The sequence below is a fragment of the Hibiscus syriacus genome, unplaced genomic scaffold (genome assembly GCF_006381635.1).
Source record: "Hibiscus syriacus cultivar Baekdansim isolate YM2019G1 unplaced genomic scaffold, ASM638163v2 tig00110831_pilon, whole genome shotgun sequence".
NCBI classification, from domain to species: Eukaryota; Viridiplantae; Streptophyta; class Magnoliopsida; order Malvales; family Malvaceae; genus Hibiscus; species Hibiscus syriacus.
In genome coordinates this window covers 4,226,890-4,248,791 of record NW_024062882.1, presented here as the reverse complement: position 1 = coordinate 4,248,791, position 21,902 = coordinate 4,226,890, and the positions used below count along the sequence as shown (strand labels likewise).

Here is a 21,902-nt window from a genome sequence, read left to right as displayed (position 1 = left end):
TTTAGTGAGTTATAGTTTTAAAAGTATAATTTATATTAGTATTTGAAAATATTTGATGGAAGATTTTGAAGTAATAGAAATGACAAATAATATAGCTTTAATATGATATCGTAACTCATGTGAGAGATTTTGGGATGATATATCGGCTTCGTTCTGTTCTTTAGTTTTTTTCTCTCTCAATATAGCACCGAAATTAACCCCTAACGTTTATAAAAGTAATTATTTTGTTCCTTATTTTTTTGAAGCATTTGATCCTCAACTTTCATTTTAGGGCAACAAGACTTCCAACATTTGATAGGATAATTATTTTGTCCCGTTTTCTTTTTTTATGTTATATTTTAACCATTAACATTTGATTTTAGGTTAAAAAAGCGGAAAATTGACCCAATATTGTACGCGGGCTAATTATTTAGCCCAATACAACACCACATATTTTATTTTGGGAACTACAACACTTGTTACAGTGAGTTAGAACTCTTTACGAGGGCATGACGAATTTCAATAAAAATATATATATATTATTAGAATTTGTCACTCTGATGTGATGAGTTTGAATAAAAAAATATTATTTGGGCAAACTCGTCATGTGGATGTGACGAGTTTGCTCTGAACTTTAGAATTAGCCATAGATCCCAAATTAATTTTGGAGATGACCTAACGGGCTAATTTTTTTATCCCCTTGGCCGAGGAGGCCAATTTTGCCTAAAAAAAGCTCCTATTTTAAAGCGTTAATCTTGTGTTAATTAATGATTTTCATCTATAAAAGGAGCTTTTTACCTCAAAGTGAAATATTGGGGGTCAAAATGATCCAAAAAGAGAATATGGGCCAAAATGACTATTTTGATAAATGTTGGGGGCTATTTTTGACATTATGTTTTTTCAGTAAAATGTTTGAGGTAAAATTACTATATAGGTCCCTATCCTATAACACAAGGTGTACTTTAAATCATTTACATTTAAAATGAGTATAGACGATGTATATGTTAGGAATACATATCAAAATGATTATTTTATAACTATTAAAAAATTATTTTATAAGATATGATCAATTGAAAAATGTGATTAATTTAAAATTTATTTGTTGGTGAGTAAATTGGAATTGTGATAACTATAGATGATTCATTCCTATTTAAGTAAAAGTCGCGACATATGGTAATGTGAAAAGAGAGTAAGGATGACAACGGGTCGAATCTGGATCGGATCACACTAGACCCAGATCTAGACTCATTTTCGTATCTTGGATCAAAACTTGCCTCGGATCTGCGTGTCTAAAAAATTGGGACATATTCAGATCCAACGAATCTGGGTCCAAAACGGGTCTGTTAAAAAATGACCAGTCGACCTATTTTTTAACGTAATAAAAATGTCAATGACTAATTTCACCTCACATCTCCGATGGAGGAAAGATTAATTTCAATACAACTAGTAACAAAACAAAAAACGATAAACTAAAGTCTAAAAAAAACTCCAACACAATTACACAAATATATTTTGAATAACACAAACATTAAAAATGTAGATCATGAAACATTCTATTGTCACAAGTCAAGTACCACACTTCTACCTCCTAAAACAAACAACAACCAACCAAAGAAAAAATTTTGTTTGATGAAAATAACATTTGTAAAATTTAAATATTAATATTAGCGTTATGTAATATATTAACTTTCTTATATACCATGTTAATGATATCTATCATTTCAATATCATCGTCACAATCTTCATTAATAGTATAACAAGCATGTATTCCTTTAAAAGTGTTTTTGTCATAAATAAATAAAAATTACATTAGGAATAATGTGGAATATATAATTAAAGCAAAGGAAGGGAAATAATATAACTACTAATAAGTATAAAAATTAACCTTATAAGAACTCAAGTGTCTCACTCAATAAAATATTTATATATATTTTAAAACCTATTATGTTATTTATATATATTTTAAAATCAAAGGAGGGATTTTCTATAAACGGGTAAACGAGTTTAGACCTATTATCTTAGTGTCAGATTCAGATGCGGATCCGTACTTTAATCAGAGGATCCAAACTCGGTCTAGATCTGTCGGGTCCAAAATTTTAGGATTCAGACCCTATAAAATGGATCTGGATCTACGATTCAGGTCAGGTACAAGATCCATTGCTATCCCTAGAAGAGAGAGATGATAAATTAAAAAAAAAAAGTGAAATGTAGAGAGGATTTAAGATTTTGAGATAAAAAAAAGAGAGCCAATTTCTATTTTTCATGATGGTTAATGTGTCTCTTCTAGGGTCGGTGTCAGACCTAGAGTGATAATTATTCATAAGTCGATAATATGAGTAAGCTTAGTTATCATATAGTAAATTTAATCAATGAGGAATTGCTAGTGTAATACCCCAAATTTTGGTTAGTGACCAAAACAAAAATTTTGAAAGTTTAGTGGTCAAATTATGGAAAACTTTGTCCATATTCATCCTATGTCTACATTAATCCTCCTATCAATCATTTGCATGCAAATCAAGGCAGTCCAAGAGTCACCCCTCCTTTTGGACGAATTTAAGGCTAGATTCATCTCAAATTAAACCTAAATGCATCCATTTTTAATCTACATGGCCAACCATCAAAGGATAAGAAGAATTACAACTCATTTAAGTTAATTCAAGTGTATTTAGATTATTGTTTTAATACTTTTGTAAACCCTTTCATATGTTGCCTATTCTCACTATAAATAGACACCTTATGAACATTTGTAAACAACTTTTTGCATAACAAATCTTTGAAAGGTTGCTTTCATTTTAGTTCTTGGATTAGAACTCTATCAATTTCTTGTCAGTCTTGAAGCCTTCTTCCATTTCATTTTGTTATAACGTTGTATACTAGCTCACCTATAGCTAGTGGGTCACGTTCCACCCTCTTCCACTTTGATTCCATTATATTATATTGTTGGTTCTTAGTTATATATAGTTAACGGGTTACAATTCATCCTTTGAAGTTATCATCATCCACACCTACCATATTCATCCTTCACTATTGTCCATTCCATTCCATCACGACCATTATATTTACATCATCTTTAAACCACTTCAACTTCGTCCACATCCTTTTCAATTTCATTCTTCATAAGTTTATCTTATACTCACAACGTTATTTGTGCAATTTCAGAATCATTTCAAGCAGTATGGAGTTTCTTACTAGAATCAATATTGGGCAACATCGTATATAACTCAGAACACATAACCAGGTTCATATCACTAAATCATCTATTATCGATACTTGAACCCATAAATGACTTGTTTAGGCTCGGGAAACACCTAACACTCATCCCAAATGTCTTAGTTTGGTTCTTAATCATGTACTAAATCTTTAGAGAGTTACTTACGGTTATAAAGTGGCATAAAAACGTCTTCTTAACCTCTAAAACGTCATTTGATCATAAAATTAAATACTCAAATCCTAGCAAATCTTTATACTTATGAAAATCTTTATATATTGCCTTGATGTTAGGATCCCGAAATAAAGTTCATTGCTTGGTTACACTCACTTCCCTTAAGGTTTGGTTGATTTCTCACTCTTTTTAACTAACCAACAAAGATGCATGTATTTATCAACAAAAGGATGTTCTAGGAAGCATTAAAGATGGATTTTGAAGCTTAAAAAAGTAAGGAAGAAATCCCAACACTTACCTTGGGTTATGCGTTTGGAGAAGGAAGATGAAGGAAGATGAAGGAAGATGAAGGAAGAAAGGAAAACTAAAGAAGAGAAGATGGGAAATGAGAACCCCATGTCCAAAACACAATTAAAAGCCAAAAATATTGTCTTCTTCTTTTTAATGGTGTAATTACACTTTTAGTTCTTCCCTTTTTTGCCTTATAATCAAAAATCTCTTTTTTATGGTTAATTGGGCGCAATTCCAATCTACTTAAGTCTAAAGATTTAAATTATGAAATCCATGGGGGTCTACATGCCTCTCGGGTAAATCTGAAACTACTAGCTCAAAATTTAGGATATTACACAACTGGTGGTTTGACAAGAAAAATCATGTTGATAACTGTAGGTCTGAAACTAGCAGTAGTTTCCATAACATACTTTAAATTAACAAGATAACTATAAAATATCTAATAAGTCAGAAATATTTGACCAAAAACGATCAATAAATGAAAATATTTGTGTTAGTGGTCGATGTAATGTGTTACTAATTTGCATTATGGTTGTTTGCTAACTTTACCATGTAACAACTATTGTAGAGTCCAAAATGCAAATACTTGGACTATCACAACATTTGTAAACCATTGTCATTCTTATTCTTTCTTCATCTTGTTGATCTTTAACTTCACAACATGATTCTGCATCACATACTCTATTGTTGGTAGATATTTCTTCTCGTAGTGTTCAGTTTATTGTTTTGAGACACAACCATCGCTTTGTTCTCACACGCCACTTTTTGCCATACATGGTTATCCATCTCCAGCTTTTTCGACAGATTTTGAAGCTCCATTGTTTTATTTGTTGTTTTTTGTATCTCTTGGCCTCTTTGATTAAATAAAATAGATGCATTTGACTCCAATTATTTTATTAATATTGTAATTTGTCTTTTGTTTTGTGTTCTTGTACTAACAATCTCAACCTCTGATCCTAAAAAAATGAAAATGAGAAAGTATATATAAAAAATAAAAAAAATAAACTATTTTTAAACCTCCGTCATTTTTTATTTAGTAAGGAAGGTGGTTTGAATACAGGGAGGTAGTGGGTGTAACTTCCCAAAATATGGGTTAGTGATTAAATTGTAAAATTTCAGAATTTGGATATTAAAGTGGAAAGGTTGAAAGGTTCAATGATTTAATTGAAAGTATTTCTTGAAAGTTTTTAGTAATTATCAAAGGAATTAAAGGGCAAAATGGTCATTGAACAAAAGAAATAATAAAATAATGATTAATGGGTATTATAATACCCATGTGGAGCATATGTTGGGAATTAAATTTCCAGACATTTCTCCCATCTTCATATTCTTCTCTTCTCCAATGTAAGGTTCCAAGAAAGGTAAGTTTTCTAATTAGTTAATTATTTGTTCAATTAAAGGTTGGGTTTTGATCCTTAGATGATAATTAAGCTTAAAGAAAGCTTAATTTGCCTTAAAATCAGAAGATAAAGAAGTTATTAAAGATTAAAGAAAATGGGTTTTTAAGTGAAATTTTGAATAATAAGGTTTAAATGAATTTGGAGGTTGAATTTGACTTGCCATCTATGAGAACAAGAAGTTAGAAGTATTAGAATTAAGTTTGGATAACATGGAAAATTTGGTATGATTCTTAGCTCTAAGAATTTGGACGAAATATGGAAGATTATAGGGTGTTGGAATTATAGGAATTGGTTAAAGTTATTATAGATGAATTTAGTAGGATGATAAAAATTTTATACATGAAAATTTGGATGAGGTATTGATGAATTTCGGGCTATTTTGGACAAGTGCATCGATACACTATGAGTATATACCGATGCACTAAGACAATTTTTAAGGTGCATCGATGCATTAAGGGGTGCATCGATTCATAGATATTTCGAAGTTATTTTGGGTACCGATGCACCCATAGTGCATCGGTGCACTCCTAACGGAAAAGCTGAAATTTGGTTCATTAAATTATCCTAAGTTATTAATACCAAGTTATAAGGTTTAGGCTTCTGAAAATCGTCTTGAAATTTATGTTATGTAGATATCGAGCCTAAACAAGTTCCGGAACAATCAAAGAGTTAGGATTGAATCAAAGTAAGGCTAAGGTGAGTGCAATTTAATTGTACTAATGTTATTGATCAAACATTGGCTTGCGATGAGCCATTGACAGAGTTATTATTGTACTAAAATGTTATTGATCAAACAAAATGTTATGATGAGCCATTGTACAGAGTTATATGGTAAAAAGTAATTTCTAAAATGTTATGTGATATTATGTGTACATTAGTACATGAAATGTGATATGGGCCATATGAAACAATCTACGTGATTCCATGTAAAATGATATGAAATATGTGACTGAATATGCAGGAAAAATATTATGAGCTACGTGATAAAGGTATGTAAATGATGTCTATGAGAAGACATAAGAACAAGATATAAGCCATGACATGTGAAAGTGAATCATATAAAAATGTTCTACGTGTAAGTGAACTATGTGCCGATATGAATATGTAATAAATATGAAAGATAATGCCCATGTTATGTGTCATGAGATCTAGAGGTATAGTTGGCATGCCAAGAGTACGCGGTACTTTGGGACAAAATTCTACGTGGTCTTTCGGGACGTATATGTATTCTTTGGAGCAGGTATGAGGTCTTTTGAGACACTTACTTGATCCTTGGTATATGTATATGATTATTAAGGAATTTATATGTGGTCTTTATGGACAATCTTATATGGCACTACGGTGCATTTCTACGCGGTCCTTCGGGACAAATTCTACGTGGCACTTCGGTGCAAATTTATACGAGCTGTGGTGATAGCATATTGCACAACCTCACAGTACTCACATACTTCAGTTTCTCACCAGTACCATGGGCTAATAAGAGATATAACAAATATAATAAATGTTATGTATATGATTTTGGTGATATGAAATATTTCACAAGAATGATACGATGTTATATGTGTTTCCTTATGAGGATATATATATATGTGTTATATGATACACAGAAATGGTAAGTACAAGATCATATGGTAATGGATTAATGATAATGAATGTGAAATGTTAAACATGTTGATAAGGATATATGTGTATGTCAGTATATGTTACGGAAATGATATATGTTTTTATATGATATGATGGTATTTGCAGATGTATACCTTTTGTTTATATGAAATGGTATATGGTTATATTATATGTTTTATATACCTCACTAAGTCATCGACTTAGTGTGTGATTATTTCACACGTAGGTTTGGAAAGCGAAAAGAGAAGTAAAGAGGAACAAGACAGGTCAGTTCTCCTTATCTAAGATCAGATCAGACATGTAAATTGAATTACATGTATTTTGTTAGAAAGAATTTAGTTGGCAAGTAATAATATAAAAGATTTGAATCCGATATGTTTTAATCGGTTTTGTAAAATCATATGATTGAATTTTATAATATTTTAAATGTGTATATGTAAAATGAAAAATTTATACGGGTGAAATCTTGGATTTTATGAATTTATACGTATTTTACGAAGTTACTGTAGTAGCATTGTAGCATTACTGTAGCAGTGCATTGATACATGATTTATATTCGAAAATTTTCATTGTTCATGGCACTATTCGGGCACTGTTCATATGGTATTGTTCACTGTTCATATCATATTTTACTGTTCATAAAACGTATATTTTCTTAAATTGGTTATAACAAATATTATTCAACAATATATTAACGTATTTTCTTAAAAAGAGCTAAAATGTTTTGATATTTTATAAGAATATCGTTTTTAAAAGTCAATGTGACATCTCGGACTCGTATTCGAGTCGGATACAGGTTGGGGTGTTACATTTAATGGTATCAGAGCTACGGTTTAGCCGATTCTAGGCTAAAAACGAAGTTAAAAGTGTTTAAAAATTATACATGCCAACACAAAGTGAAAAAAAAACTTTTTTTGATCTGATAGTGTAAGGAGTGTATTGTCTTGCTAATAGAATTAAAATGTTATGTTATATTAGATGTTTGATCATGAGAGCTTCTAAAGTGAAGCATAAGGCAATAGACTGAAGGTAATAGTATTCACCTGCCCTGGCCAGGCAGGGAGAAGAGTGAAACCCTCAGGGCATGCCTGTACAAGATTAGAGAATGTTTCATGATGTTAAATGATATTATGATGTCTTTTTAATTTTCTACCTTTATAATTCATAGAATGAATGTATCGAAAAGAATTGAGAACACCCGAGTTCAAGGGTGAATTTGAGAAATGTTCCATTGTTATGGAAATTTGATTAAATGATAGAAATATAATATTAGAAAGTAATTTGAGAAATGTTCCATTGTTATGGAAATTTGATTAAATGATAGAAATATAATATTAGAAAGTTTCCATTTCTCCAAATTGGAGAACTTAAATTGATTAGTTTTGTTACTATGTGGGCAAGCTAGAAGTATGGTGGACAAATGTCACCATAAGAGTGTTAAAAGATCAAGTGATGTGGTCATCGTTTGTAGAAGAGTTCAAAAATAAGTACATGGATGATCAGTTCATAAAATAAATGAAGCTCGAATATATGAGCTTGAAGAAAGGGAATTACACATGCATGTATATAAGTATAAGTTTAATAAATTAATCAGACTTATTGTTGAGTTGATTATGGTTAAGAATGATAAGAATGATACATGTGATTGGTTGTTTAGGGCTTGCGCCTTAAAAATGTTATTGGTTTTGGAAATTTTTCTCATTTCAAGAAATGGTTAATCGCGTTAAAGCTCTAAAGAGAGAGAGTTCAGAATGAAATGATTGGAGAACAAAAATCTTAGATGATTAAGAGAATTAGTGATTAATAGAGTTAAGTAACATCACAAAAAGATAGAGATTATGGTTTTCGACTTTAAACCATATATGAATTAGTTGTATTCTCCGCTACAGAATCAAATCAGATGAGAGTCCGACAGACTCAAGCAGTAGGGTTTGATCTTGAAAGATTAAACAAGAAGTTAATTGATAATAAGTCAATGTTAAAGACAACCTTTGTGAATTGGGTTAAAAGCTATGTTAGAAGTTATGAAAATTGAAGCAGGAAAATTATTTTAAAGGGATAAGATAAGTATTGAAATCTGGTGATTGTTGAAACAAGTGGAGAAAACATAAGTATAAGAATGATAAAGAATAAGGTTTTGTGCAAGTAAAGTTGACTATCAAAGTCATGAAAATGTGATAAAGAGTGATAGTTAAGGATAAACATATGTGATATAAAAGAGCATGGGAGTATGAAGGACATGATATGGTTTAGTTATGTATAAGAAAAAGGTAAATAGAATGGTTGAATTTGAACCAAAGGAATTTTATTATGGACGAATGAAAATGAAGGTTTGATAAGTGAAAGAAATAGACGATGAATTATTTTGACTGGAAATAATACATATATGGATAGTTTGATAAAGGTTTATGTTTTAATTGAAAGAAATAAGTTGACTAATAAAGTAGTGCGATAGTGAATGTATTAAGTTAAAGGATTTGTATGTTTGACGGAAACTAAGGATTGATAGAAAAGTTAAAAGGATAAAGAAGAAAAAGTATAAATGATATAAAAGGAATGTAAAAGCATAAGGAAAAAGGTAATGAAAGAATTAAAGTAATGAAGTAAAGTTTATGATAGCACGAAAGATTTATTGAAGAGGTGATACGTAAAAAGGAATAGTAGACGTGTAAATGGTATTGTGTATAAGCAAGAGTGTGGATATGATAAGGGATTTGCATTATAGATGGAAAGAGTTAGCAATGGCTGACAAAAATTATGTGATGAAAATGTATTGGAATTATGAGATATTGTAAGGTTATGATAGCCAAATATGAAATGGATTCGAATACAATGTATATTTTAATTATGTAATGTGATGTAGTGAAGGAGATAAGGATTTGAATGTTAAAGAGAATATAAAGAGTAATAGAAAAGTTTGAGAATGAGTATGTCGGTGAACATTTTATAAGACAAAGGAAGTTACAACGTTTGATTTTGAAATAGATGAATAATACTATGTGTGCATAAGATATCATTAAGGGAAATTTTGATTGAAAATAATGTATAGGATCAAGTTGATAAGGGTTGTACCTAGATTAAAAAGTTGAGGATTGTGTTCAGAAATTTAATGTGCAATCGGATAATGTTAGAGGATCTCTACTATTCCAAAGTGGAAAAGTTAGATGAAATAATTTAGTTACTATGCGGTTGAATTAAAATATAGTAAACAAATGTTATTATGGGAATAATAGAAAATTCATTGAGGCGAATATTATTTCAGAAAGAGTTTAAGAAATAAGTACGTTGATGATAATTTTATAAGATGGAAGACGTTGAAATGTTTAGTGTGAGTAAAGAAAATTTCATTATGTATGAGAATGAATGTGGATTTGAAAAGTTAAGTAAATTATTGTTGAGATAATTCTGGTTGGAAGAAAATATATGATTAATTGATTAGGGCGTTTGCTTTAGATTGAACAGTTGTTATTGACTAGTTGTAAGAGTAAATGTTAAGATTAGAAGAAAAGATAAAGTGAATTAATCAAGTATGATATGGATTTGAATATGGTTAGGTATTTGGAACATATAGATATGATGAAGGCAATGAGAAAAGTATTTACAAGTTCTAAAGGGAGTTTTGAGGAAGGGAAAAAATAATACCAAGTACAAGAGATGGTAAAGAATGAGGCTCTGTATAAATGAAGCTGCTTATCAAAGTTATTAAGATGCAATGAAGATTGATAATCAGGGATAAGTATAAGTAAGATTGGAAAAGAGTATGTAAACATGAAGGAAAAGATATGATCTAAGTATGAGGAGATTTTGACTTTGAAGGAATAAAGGAATAACAGAATAAAGAAATAAAAAGAATTGAAAGATCAAATATGATAAAGGTTATATGAAAGTATCAATGATAAATTCGATATAGAAGTATGGAAATGTGCAAGGTGATGTGAAAAAGATTGTTGTATTTCGTAAAGTATATGTTTAATCACAATTGAAGAAGATGTAAGGTTATGTTCTTGGTCAAACGATCATGGAATAAAAGTTTGGTTATTGTTGAAAGATAATTAAAAATTTATGAGGAATTTGATTTATTTATGATGTTAAATGATAAAAATAAATGTTATTGTCTACGTGATAAGTGACATTATATGAATTTTAGAAAGATCAAAGGAAAGTGCAGAATCGAAGGAGAGAAAAGACAGAAATCGATGAGGTTGCCAGTTATTGTTTATATGATAAACGACAATAGATGAATGAATGAGGAAAAAAAGTAATTAGTTGAAAAACTAAAGGAATGAAAAATTAAATAAAGGAAACAACATGAGAACAATAGAAGATATGTTCTTATCAAGAGGTACAGTGAAATTTCGAGGACAAATTTTATTAAAAGGAGGGGAGATTTGTAACATCCCAAATTATGGGTTGGTGATTAAATTGTAAAATTTCAGAATTTGGTGATTAAAGTGAAAAAGTTGAAAGGTTCAATGATTTAATTGAAAGTATTTCCTGAAAGTTTGTTGGGAATTAAATTTCCAGACATTTCTCCCATCTTCATCTTCTTCTCTTCTCCAATGTAAGGTTCCAAGCAAAGGTAAGTTTTCTAATTAGTTGATTATTTGTTCAATTAAAGGTTGGGTTTTGATCCTTAGATGATAATTAAGCTTAAGAAAAGCTTAATTTGTTTTAAAATCAGAAGATAAAGAAGTTATTAAAGATTAAAGAAAATGAGTTTTTAAGTGAAATTTTGAATAAGAAGGTTTAAATGAATTTAAAGGTTGAATTTGACTTGTCATATATAGAATAAGAAGTTAGAAGTGTTAGAATTAAGTTTGGATACATGGAAAATTTGGTATGATTCTTAGCTCTAAGAATTTGGACGATATGGAAGATTAGGGTGTGGAATCATAGAATTGGTTAAAGTTGTTATAGATGAATTTAGTAGGATGATAAGGATTTTATACATGAAAATTCGGACGAGGTATTGATGAATTTCGGGCTATTTTGGACAGGTGCATAGATACTATGAGTATGTACGATGCACTAAGACAATTTTTAAGGTGCATCGATGCATTAAGGGGTGCATCGATGCATAGATATTTGAAGTTATTTTGGGTACCGATGCACCATAGTGCATCGGTGCACTCCTAAGGAAAGCTGAAATTTTGGTTCATTAAATTATCCTAAGTTATTAATACCAAGTTATAAGGTTTAGGCTTCTGAAAACCGTCTTGAAATTTATGTTATATAGATATCGAGCCTAAACAAGTTCCGGAACAATCAAAGAGTTAGGATTGAATCAAACAAGGCTAAGGTGAGTGCAATTTAATGTACTAATTATTGATCAAACATTGGCTTGCGATGAGCTAATGATAGAGTATTATGGTAAGAAGTAATTTCTAAAATATGTGAATTATGTGTGCATGAGTACATGATGTGTTAGGGTGTAATATGTTATTATGTGCAATATATGATATTGAACTACATGAAGATATATGAAAAAGATGATAGCAACTATGTGATATGCATGATGTTATCTTATTGTTTATGTGAAGTATATATAACATATGTATATGAACAAAGGAGAAATGATATGGGCCATATGAAATAATCTACGTGATTCCATGTAAAATGATATGAAATATGTGACATGAATATGCAGGAAAAATTATATGAGCTACGTGATAAAGGTATGGAAATGATATGTCTATGAGAAGACATAAGAACAAGATATAAGCCATGTGACAGTGAAAGTGAATCATATGAAAATGTTCTACGTGTAAGTGAACTATGTGCCGATATGAATATGTAATAATATGAAAGATAATGCCCATGTATGTGTCATGAGATCTAGAGGTATAGTTGGCATGCCAAGAGTACGCGGTACTTTGGGACAAAATTCTACGTGGTCTTTCGGGACGTATATGTATTCTTTGGAGCAGGTATGAGGTCTTTTGAGACAGTTACTTGATCCTTGGTATATGTATATGATTCTTAAGGAATTTATATGTGGTCTTTATGGACAATCTTATGGCACTACGGGCATTTCTACGCGTCCTTCGGGACAAATTCTACGTGGCACTTCGGTGCAAATTTATACGAGCTGTGGTGATAGCATATTGCACAACCTCACAGTACTCACATACCTTCAGTTCTCACCAGTGTACCATGGGCTAATTCCTTATGGACCAATCTTATATGGCAATACGGTGCATTTCTACGCGGTCCTCGGGACAAATTCTACGTGGCACTTCGGTGCAAATTTATACGAGCTGTGGTGACAGCATAGTGCACAACCTCACAGTACTCACATACCTTCAGTTCTCACCAGTGTACCATGGGCTAATAAAGAGATAATACAAATATATAAATGTTATGTATGCTTTTGGTGATATGAAATATTTCACAAGAATGATACGATGTTTATGTGTTTCCTTATGAGGATATATATATGTGTTATATGATACACAAAAATGGTAAGTACAAGTCATATGGTAAATGGAATGATAATGAATGTGAAATGTTAAACGTGTTGATAAGGATATATGTGTATGGGGTATATGTTACGGAAATGATATATGTTTTTATATGATATGATGGTATTTGCATATGTATACTTTTGTTTATATGAAATGGTATGGTTATTTATATGTTTATATGCCTCACTAAGTCATCGACTAGCGTGTGATTGTTTCACACGTAGGTTTGGAAAGCGAAAAGAGAAGTAAAGAGGAACAAGACAGGTCAGTTCCTTATCTAAGATCAGATCAGAAATGTAAATTGAATTACATGTATTTTGTTAGAAAGAATTTAGCTGGCATGTAATAATATAAAAGATTTGAATGATATGTTTTAATCGGTTTTGTAAAATATATGATTATAATATTTTAAATGGTATATGTAAAATGAAATTTTATACGGATGCAATCTTGGATTTATGAATTAGTCATGTTATACTGTATGTAATGTTCATAAAACGTATTTTCTTAATTGGTTATAACAAATATTCAACAATATTAACGTATTTCTTAAAAGAGCTCAAATTTTTATTTTGTAAGAATATCGTTTTTAAAAGTCAATGTGACATCTCGAATCGTATTCAGTCGGATACGGGTTGGGGTGTTACAGTGGGGTATTTGAAAAAACTTGAAATTAGAAGTTTTGAGGGTAAATTAAATATAAATCATTGTTCGATGACTTATTTGATGTTTAGCTATAGTTTAGGTGTAAAACTAAATATTAATCATTTCTTAACATTGGCACGTCATCATTTTACGAAGATGATGGTAGAGTGACCATTTTGTTATAAATCGATAATGTTAGTGAGCATTTGTTATAAATCGATAACGTTAGTGACCAATTTATCATTTTTGAAGGTTTGGGGGAAAAAGAAAACTTATTCAAACATTTTACTATTGGTGTAGTTTACGCTTTAAATTAATGCCACATGCACATGATTTAATTTTGTGCTATGAACCACTCTATTGGAGAATCCGAAGCTAATGAAATTTAGGTTAAAACCTTTATTTCCATGTTTGAATTTGATTTTAAGATTTTATTTTGAGGTATACTCAAGTCACCACTGCTGTCCGTGGCACAACTGGTCATACAGCACCTGAATACCTATCGACGGAAAATAGCGGAGAAAACGGATGTTTTTGGTTATGGTGGCATGCTTCTCGAACTCGTTACAGGACGAGGGCTTTCGATCTTTCTCGGCTCTCGATGGAATGAGCGAAGATGGCAAAAGTGGTCAAGACGTTGGAGGGTGGATGGGTTAGCTGAAAGACGAGAAGAGTAGCCAAAAGGAAATATTCCGAAAAGATTTAACCATAACCGCCGCCGAATGTCGATGGATCATCGCAGACTCCGCTTCTCACAGCTCTCCGGATGAATTATATGGTCCAGATTCAATCCTTACCATCAAACAATACCAGTTCAAATAGGTCATGCTACATAGCAGTAACCCCATGGGGGAAAATGCGGTTTCCAGGATCAATTCAGCAGATGAAATTAGAGTTACAAATGGGAAATAAATGGTCCAGAGCTCAAAAGGGTTCAAAGTAAGCCACGAACATGAAAGGAAAATAAACAAGGGGAACTAATTATACAGAAAGAACTAAACATAAACATCAAAATGGTCTCCCTCTCATATGTTACATCCCTCTCCCTCGCTCGACCTGAATTATCGGTAACGGTTTTAACATAATACGTAGCCGGATACTAATGTACTAACAATGCCCGACGAAATACGACAGATCCAGCCAAAACCGAAAGCACTGAAGAGCCTGAGCTGCCAGGGCTGGTGCCGGTGCTAATTCGTTTGCGCTCTCCGTCTCCGAGGATGTTGTGGGTGCACCACCTGCATAGTTGGCAAGGAATTAAAAGTTAGAGATTATTAATGCAGAAACAAAGTTAAGAGTATACATATACATAAGATTTATGAGAGCACGTACCTGGTGCACCAGTAGGAGTGAAGACACTGCCAAAACGCAAATAACATCATTATTACTTATTAATCATAAGCTCCAAAATCCAAAACTATCATTTTCAGGTAAACTACATATCTGGTCACCGAACTATAATTTTTAAATTCTTTTGGCCACTCAATTATTGTTACCTTTAAATTATACCAAATACATTTGATCGCACACCATTAAAAACTAACAACGTGACATCATTAAAAAACTGATGACAAAATAAAACATTAGATTGATTTTAAAAACAAAATAACAAAGTGACCAAAACTATAGTTTACCCTTTTCACATCTCGTTCAAATTCATGATAATTGTCACCATGTTAATCAAACAACAAATCAGATGAAGATCCACAATTCGTTCCACGAAAGAGTAGCAAAACACAGACTTTTTTAAAGCTAAAGTCACTCACCGGCGCAGTTAGTGGAAGAAGGAGCAGAAACATTGCAAGCGGCGGGCAAATTGGAGGCTTTCGTCACATTCAGATAAAACACCCATGGAAGCGCTGCTCTTAAAAGCCTCACACAGACACTTGGGGCCAGTTTTCAACACGGTTTTCAGCCCAGAACAGCAAATCCTTCCGGCTTTGACACATCGCTCCGCTCGCCACGAAAAAACAATCCGCCATGTTCAGGAATCAGAGAAGAGCAGTCCACGGCGGAGGTCAAGGAGGAGGAGGACGTAATTGTGCCGTCGTGTGGTGGCGGTGGAGCATCGACGGACAAGATTGAGAGGATGGCAAGGCTGAAAGTGGATGTGAATATTGAGACCGCCATATAGCTAAGAGTGGGTTTTGGAGCTTTGGTTTGTTTCGGAAATGGGAGGCTTTGGCATTCGAACAAGGGGAGATGAGAGGGTTTTATTGTGGAAGGAGAGGAATAACATTTTAAAAGGGTTAATTTTAAAATAAGTATTCAACCTATAACGTTTTTTACGAATAGGTATCTAAATTATTTATTGAATGATCTTCGGGACTAATGTTAAATATGCAATTTTAGGTTTCCGAACATTAACTACTCTGTTAAGTGGGGTAAAATATGTGAATAATGTGTTGAAAAGAAAATTTGTATGTAGGTCGTCATGTGCTCCGAACAACGATTATCTAAATTTCCTAAGTAAAATATACCTATATCGGTAATTGGCTTTCATGCGATTACCTAAATTTCTTAAGTACAACGATTACCTAAATCGATAATTAGGCTTTTAACTACGTTGAAATGGAGGTCGCCATGGCGCCGGGGACCTATCCGCGACCGAACTGGTGTTTCGGGTAAAAGCCTAATTACCAATATAGGTAATACAGCAGCTCACCACAGCTCACATGGACGCCATGGCAACCTCCTTGGTCGCCAGGAGCGCCTGGCGATATGTTCGAACTGTAGATTTCACCCTATCTTAGCAATTAATTATTGGAACGCATTATCTCGTGAACTTTTTTTTTCCAACAACATTATCTCGTTGATTTGCCTGTTAAGTGGTATGTGTCAATTCTATTAATTTTAAAATTTATTTTTAAAATATTAAAAATATTATTATTTATAAAAAAATTCAATTCTCTTAAATTATAAAAAGCTCCAAAATCCCTAAAATCTCTCAATCCTAACCCTAACCCATCGTTAACCATTTCCAACCACGACCATTATAGTCAACGTAGTTCCTGCAATCCTAGTCATACGCCGCCGTAGTTTCTTCCGACTTACCATTAAACCCACAGGATCGTGATTTTGGTTCACATGGCATAAAACATGATTGTTAGTCAATCGACCGTCAATCGTTTGAGATTTCATAGGGGTTTTGATCGTCGAGGGGAGGTGAGGTTGGTGGAGCTTCGTCGATGGCAAAGGGCGGAGCTCGGTGTGTTTTAGATGTTGAAATGAATGTTTTAAAAGTTTTGGGGCATTTTTTTAAAATATAATTTTAATTTTTTAACTTTAAATAAAAATTTTAAAATTATGATCGGAATATGACATGTGTCACTTAACGGGAGAAATTAATAGCGTTATGACCGAACACCTAAAGGTAACGTTGTAACATTAGGCACCATGATCATTCAAAAATAGTTTAGACACCTATTCGTAAAAAGATATATAGTTTAGACGGTTATTTTATAATTAAACCTATTTAAAATAATAAATAAATTATAAATTATCTATTTTATATATTTTTATTGGATCCATGTTAGAGATGTCTATTTTATCTGGATCTAACGAATTTTGATTCGATCTAACCAAATTGAATAATTTTTTACTTTAAAAATTTTAGTTAGGATCAAGTTGTGTCAAATTTTTAAAATGTGATTGACTCAATTCAGATTGAATTTAAGATGAAAAAGATGACATAACATAATAATAATTATCATTAATATATTTAGAAATAATTATAATAATATCTATTTTATTTTATTTTTTAATTTGTTTCTTTGTTTTATTCAATAATTTTTTTTTTAAATATATGGGTTGGATCAAATTAGATGTGAGTTTTAACCTGAAATATCATATCAAATTAAGGTCGGTGGACACCTAAACTCATGTAGTGGCGTTAGTCAGTCGATTCGGTTAATCATTCAAATTGAATTACGTAAAATTTATTAATTGATTTTTTTTTGAAAATTTTAATTGAAACGAAAAAATTTTAATTAATTCGATCGATTAACCGAAATTTAAAAATAATCAATTAATTCTATCGATTAACCGAAATTTACATATAATATATAAATAATATTATGTTATATATTAATATTTTCTGTTAATTCGATTAATTAATCAATTTCAAACCGAATTAACTGGTAACAAAATTTAAAAAATCATTAAATATTAACCGGATGGACTCAAAATCAACTTAAAAAATTGATTCGATGAGTTAATTCGGTTAAAACCGAACTTGAAACACCTCTAGCCTCAAGTTGGATGCGGTGCATGCGGAGGTGAAGTAATTCATATTTGAATTAAGTTGGGATGGACAAAACATCCGACTCGAACTAGAACCAACAGACATCAGTATTTTTATTTTTTATTAGAGACGTTCATGGATTGGTTCATGTTTATTATTTTAATTTTTTATTTGAACTAAACTCGAACCAACACGTAAATTTATTATCACTGTTATTTTATAATTTATATAAATAAAAGTATTTTATTTTTAAAATATTAATTCAGATTCGCTAGCATTGTGTTGGAAATGATTAGCTCAATTAGCTTAAAAGGGCAATGAGCTGTGCTTTGGCCTTCATGATTTCAGTAACTTGCATTGTTCCTTATTTTAAACTAAATATTTTATTGATAAGATCAGGATTTAAATTAAGATATTAGGAATAAAGTAAATTAAATTAAAAGAATTTTCTCTCATATTAAATTCTTGAAACAAGAAGTATCAAGTGATATCAATGATAAAAAATGTAATTCTCTTTAGAAATCTTGGGTTCGAACAATTACATTTGTAAGATGTGTGCACGTTATCAATTGATTAAAAACGTTTTGAATCGATATTACATTATAATCTCCCCAAATTACATTAAAAAGTCTATTCACAAAATAAAATCACAATAGAACTTGAAGTCTATGTTTTATTCTTGAATCCTAATACGACTAAGTTTTTTAATCTATTGACGTCGCACACGTCATGTGGAAATAATTATTCGAACCTAAAACGTTTAAAGAAAATACTCCCGTGGACATTCTATAGATTAACTGCGTGGTACTTGTATAACCAAACATAACATATTGATTCTTTTATTTTCGTGTTCCAACAGTTCATTAGTGAGAGTTACTCAAGACCAAGCCTGAACTCGATGATAAATGAAAATGGGGGCAGCATCAAGGGGCTTTGACCCTTAAATGGTAAAATTGTGGTTTGATCCTTCCCAGAATCATAAAATTTACTAGGTTTTGAGCCGTGCATGTGTTTGAGTGGGAGGCATCAAGGATATTACGGATTTGACCCACATGTCTAGGCTAGGACCCAACTTTCCTCAAATGGTACATGGAAGTTGGGCCATAGCAGCCGTCATGGGTATCTTCATAGGTTAAGCCTGGAGTGACATGCCATGGTTCGAGGTCGAAGTCGAACCCGAGCCACTGCAGTAGCCCCATTCTCTTTCGGCTCACTTCTCGACACCATCCTCCTCCTCATGGGTTGGATTTCTTCAACCCATATTCACAATCCCTAAAATGGGCGATTACGTGGTCCAAGACGGTCGAGAACTTCACCAGCACCACCGACCAATAGGACTTCTCGGGAGGTAAGTTCTTCGACCCGTTAGGCCTCGTGGGTACCATAAAGAACAGTGAATACGTCCCTAATTATGAAAAGATCAAGAAACTCCATTTAAAAATTGTATGTACTATTTGAACCTTTTAGAGAAGTACAAGGATCAATTTGGACAAAAATAATTGTACCAAATTGAACATTAAAGTCAAGTTTGAGTACCAAAAAGTATATTTACCCAAATATAAAACTGTAAAACGTAGAAGCATCGGGGATTAAGAAAAAAATCCGTAGACCATCGAAGCCCAGATACGGGAAAGAGGGCAATGAGCTTATCTCTCCTTCAAGGCTATTCTTCGGCGGAAGATGAAGAACCGGCTGAGCCTGACCGTATTCGTTACGGGGACTCTTCCGAAGAAGATGCCGGTGAAGAAGGCGACGGCATCGGTGGTAATACCCACTCCGCCGCTCCCAAGCGGTACGACTCCTCCGTCTTCGATTTCCCCGATCCCACTCGAAAATCCGCTCTCCCTTCCGCATTCGACGCTTTTTCGAAGGTATAATTTTTTATTTCTTTCGCCCTAAATATTTTGGTAAAAAAACCCTCTAGCTAATAATGTGTAGGGAATTTGTGAAATTTGAAGTAAAGTTAGGTTCCTGCTTTTTGTGAAATAAAATTAAAATCTTTTGTAAGTAATAATATTTCTTGTTCACCGATTGAAAGTAGATAAAAAAAAGGCTCTCTAAATTGATGATGGTGGAATTAGGGTTTTTTTTAGGTAATGATAGAATTAGGGTGGTTCTGATTTTGTAAGGGTATTTGTTCTCTTGTTGGTTCCTGGAGATTTCAGGGCCACCGGAGTTCCTAAACCATGCAGTTGAGGAACCGGGTTCGGTAAGTGACTCTGCCCAACAGCAAGGAAGGCATCGTGGACGGAGGGAATTCAAAGATAAGAAGGATATGCCTTCTGGTATTTCTCTCATTTTCCCAATTTCAAAGTTCGTTTTACAGATTCTTTAGCCAAGACATGGGCTCAGAAGGTTTACATTTACTGTGTTTATTTAAATTGATTATCGGCCGTATTTGATTTAAATACGGTGGAAAAAGCTGCTTTTAGGAAGAAAGTAGAACCTCGAGAGTAGAAGAGCAAAGTTCCGTATCAGCTATGTTTCTTTTGGTGCATGGAGTAGGCTTTTGGATTATGCTTCTATTGAAATGTTTACAGTTGGTGCTATATCTTTGCAGTTCCGGCAAGGAACAATGTCGATGGATTTATTTATTGGGTGTCCGAATGATCAATTTTGTTGAATAGCTTCTAATGTGTATGCTACTTTCAGTTCTTGTAACTTCTAAGTGATGTTTCTTCAAGAATTTTGAAGTTTAAACCATGCCCTTCTCTACCCGTCAAGGCACTTTGGCCCTTGGCTGGTCATTTGTCTTCGATTTACAGTATGGTTACATTGATGTTGTTTGATATTAGGGGTTTATCAATCTATAACCTAATTGTCATTTCCGTTGTATGAGTAATTGGGTTTCGGTTTTGTTGGTTGTTTAAAGGTGCTGTGGTAGAAGCAAAACCTCAGCTTGTTGGAATCCATGATCGAGTGAGAAGTGATATCGAGGGTAGCAAGCCTCCTGTGTCAGCAGTTCCAAACACCAAACAGGATGGAACAAAGCGAGTCGCAACTGCAACGAATCCAAATGCAGAAGATGCTGCTGAACTCTTGAGGTACATCGTAATTGTTTCCTGCATAAATTCAGAAGTCTTTTTCCGAACAGTCTTTTTCCATTCTTTCTTTCTGGTTATAGATTTATAACCAGCTTCAATCTAAATATGAGATGCACTGCACCTAAACAAGCCTTTTCGTATAATTTTTGCCGTCCTGTCATCTTAACCAAATCAATGTTTTGTTTATAGGATGTGCCTACAATGCGGAGTTCCTAAGACATACTCGAGTGCTAGAGGAATGGTCTGCCGGTGTGTGGTGACCGTCCTCTTGCAGATGCCGACAAAGATTCCAAGAAGAAGGGGTCTACTATCAAAGATAAGAGAAAGTAAGAGAATGAAGGGCCAATCATCACATGCAAGCTGGAAGAGTGAGACAGAGATGCAACTCAGGCAGCAATTTGACTAGTCGGATATTCCAGACTTGCACCTCGGAAAATGTTGGTGTTCTAGGTTGACGGGGTTATCTAACCAATATAGTCCATGCGATATCCATTGTCTGCGAACTTTAAATTCATTGATCCATGTTGTTCTAGGTACATTGAGGTTTATCTGGGAATGTTATGTATTATAGCCTATTAAGAATGCTTAATCTATGTACTGTGTTTTACTTGTTTTTCGCACTTGAATTGAGATTTTACGGACTTGGTGCATGAGGAATAAGTATAAGACAAGCAATTGCCTATGTGAAATTAGTATTTGGATTTTGCAAGTAAAGGTTTCACACCTAAGAAAATTTTCAAAATTCTTCTCTAGGAATTTGGGTTGGCCGGATGGACCGAGTCGAATTATAGATCACCGTGTAAAACGACCGACCCTTGGATAAGTTTAGCC

At 32.7% G+C, this 21,902-nt stretch overlaps 1 pseudogene; it reads left to right on the top strand.

Annotated features, from left to right (window-relative positions):
• The first annotated feature begins 19,590 nt into the window (after nt 1-19,590).
• Nucleotides 19,591-21,664, top strand: LOC120142739 (annotated as a pseudogene).
• The last annotated feature ends 238 nt before the right edge of the window (nt 21,665-21,902 follow it).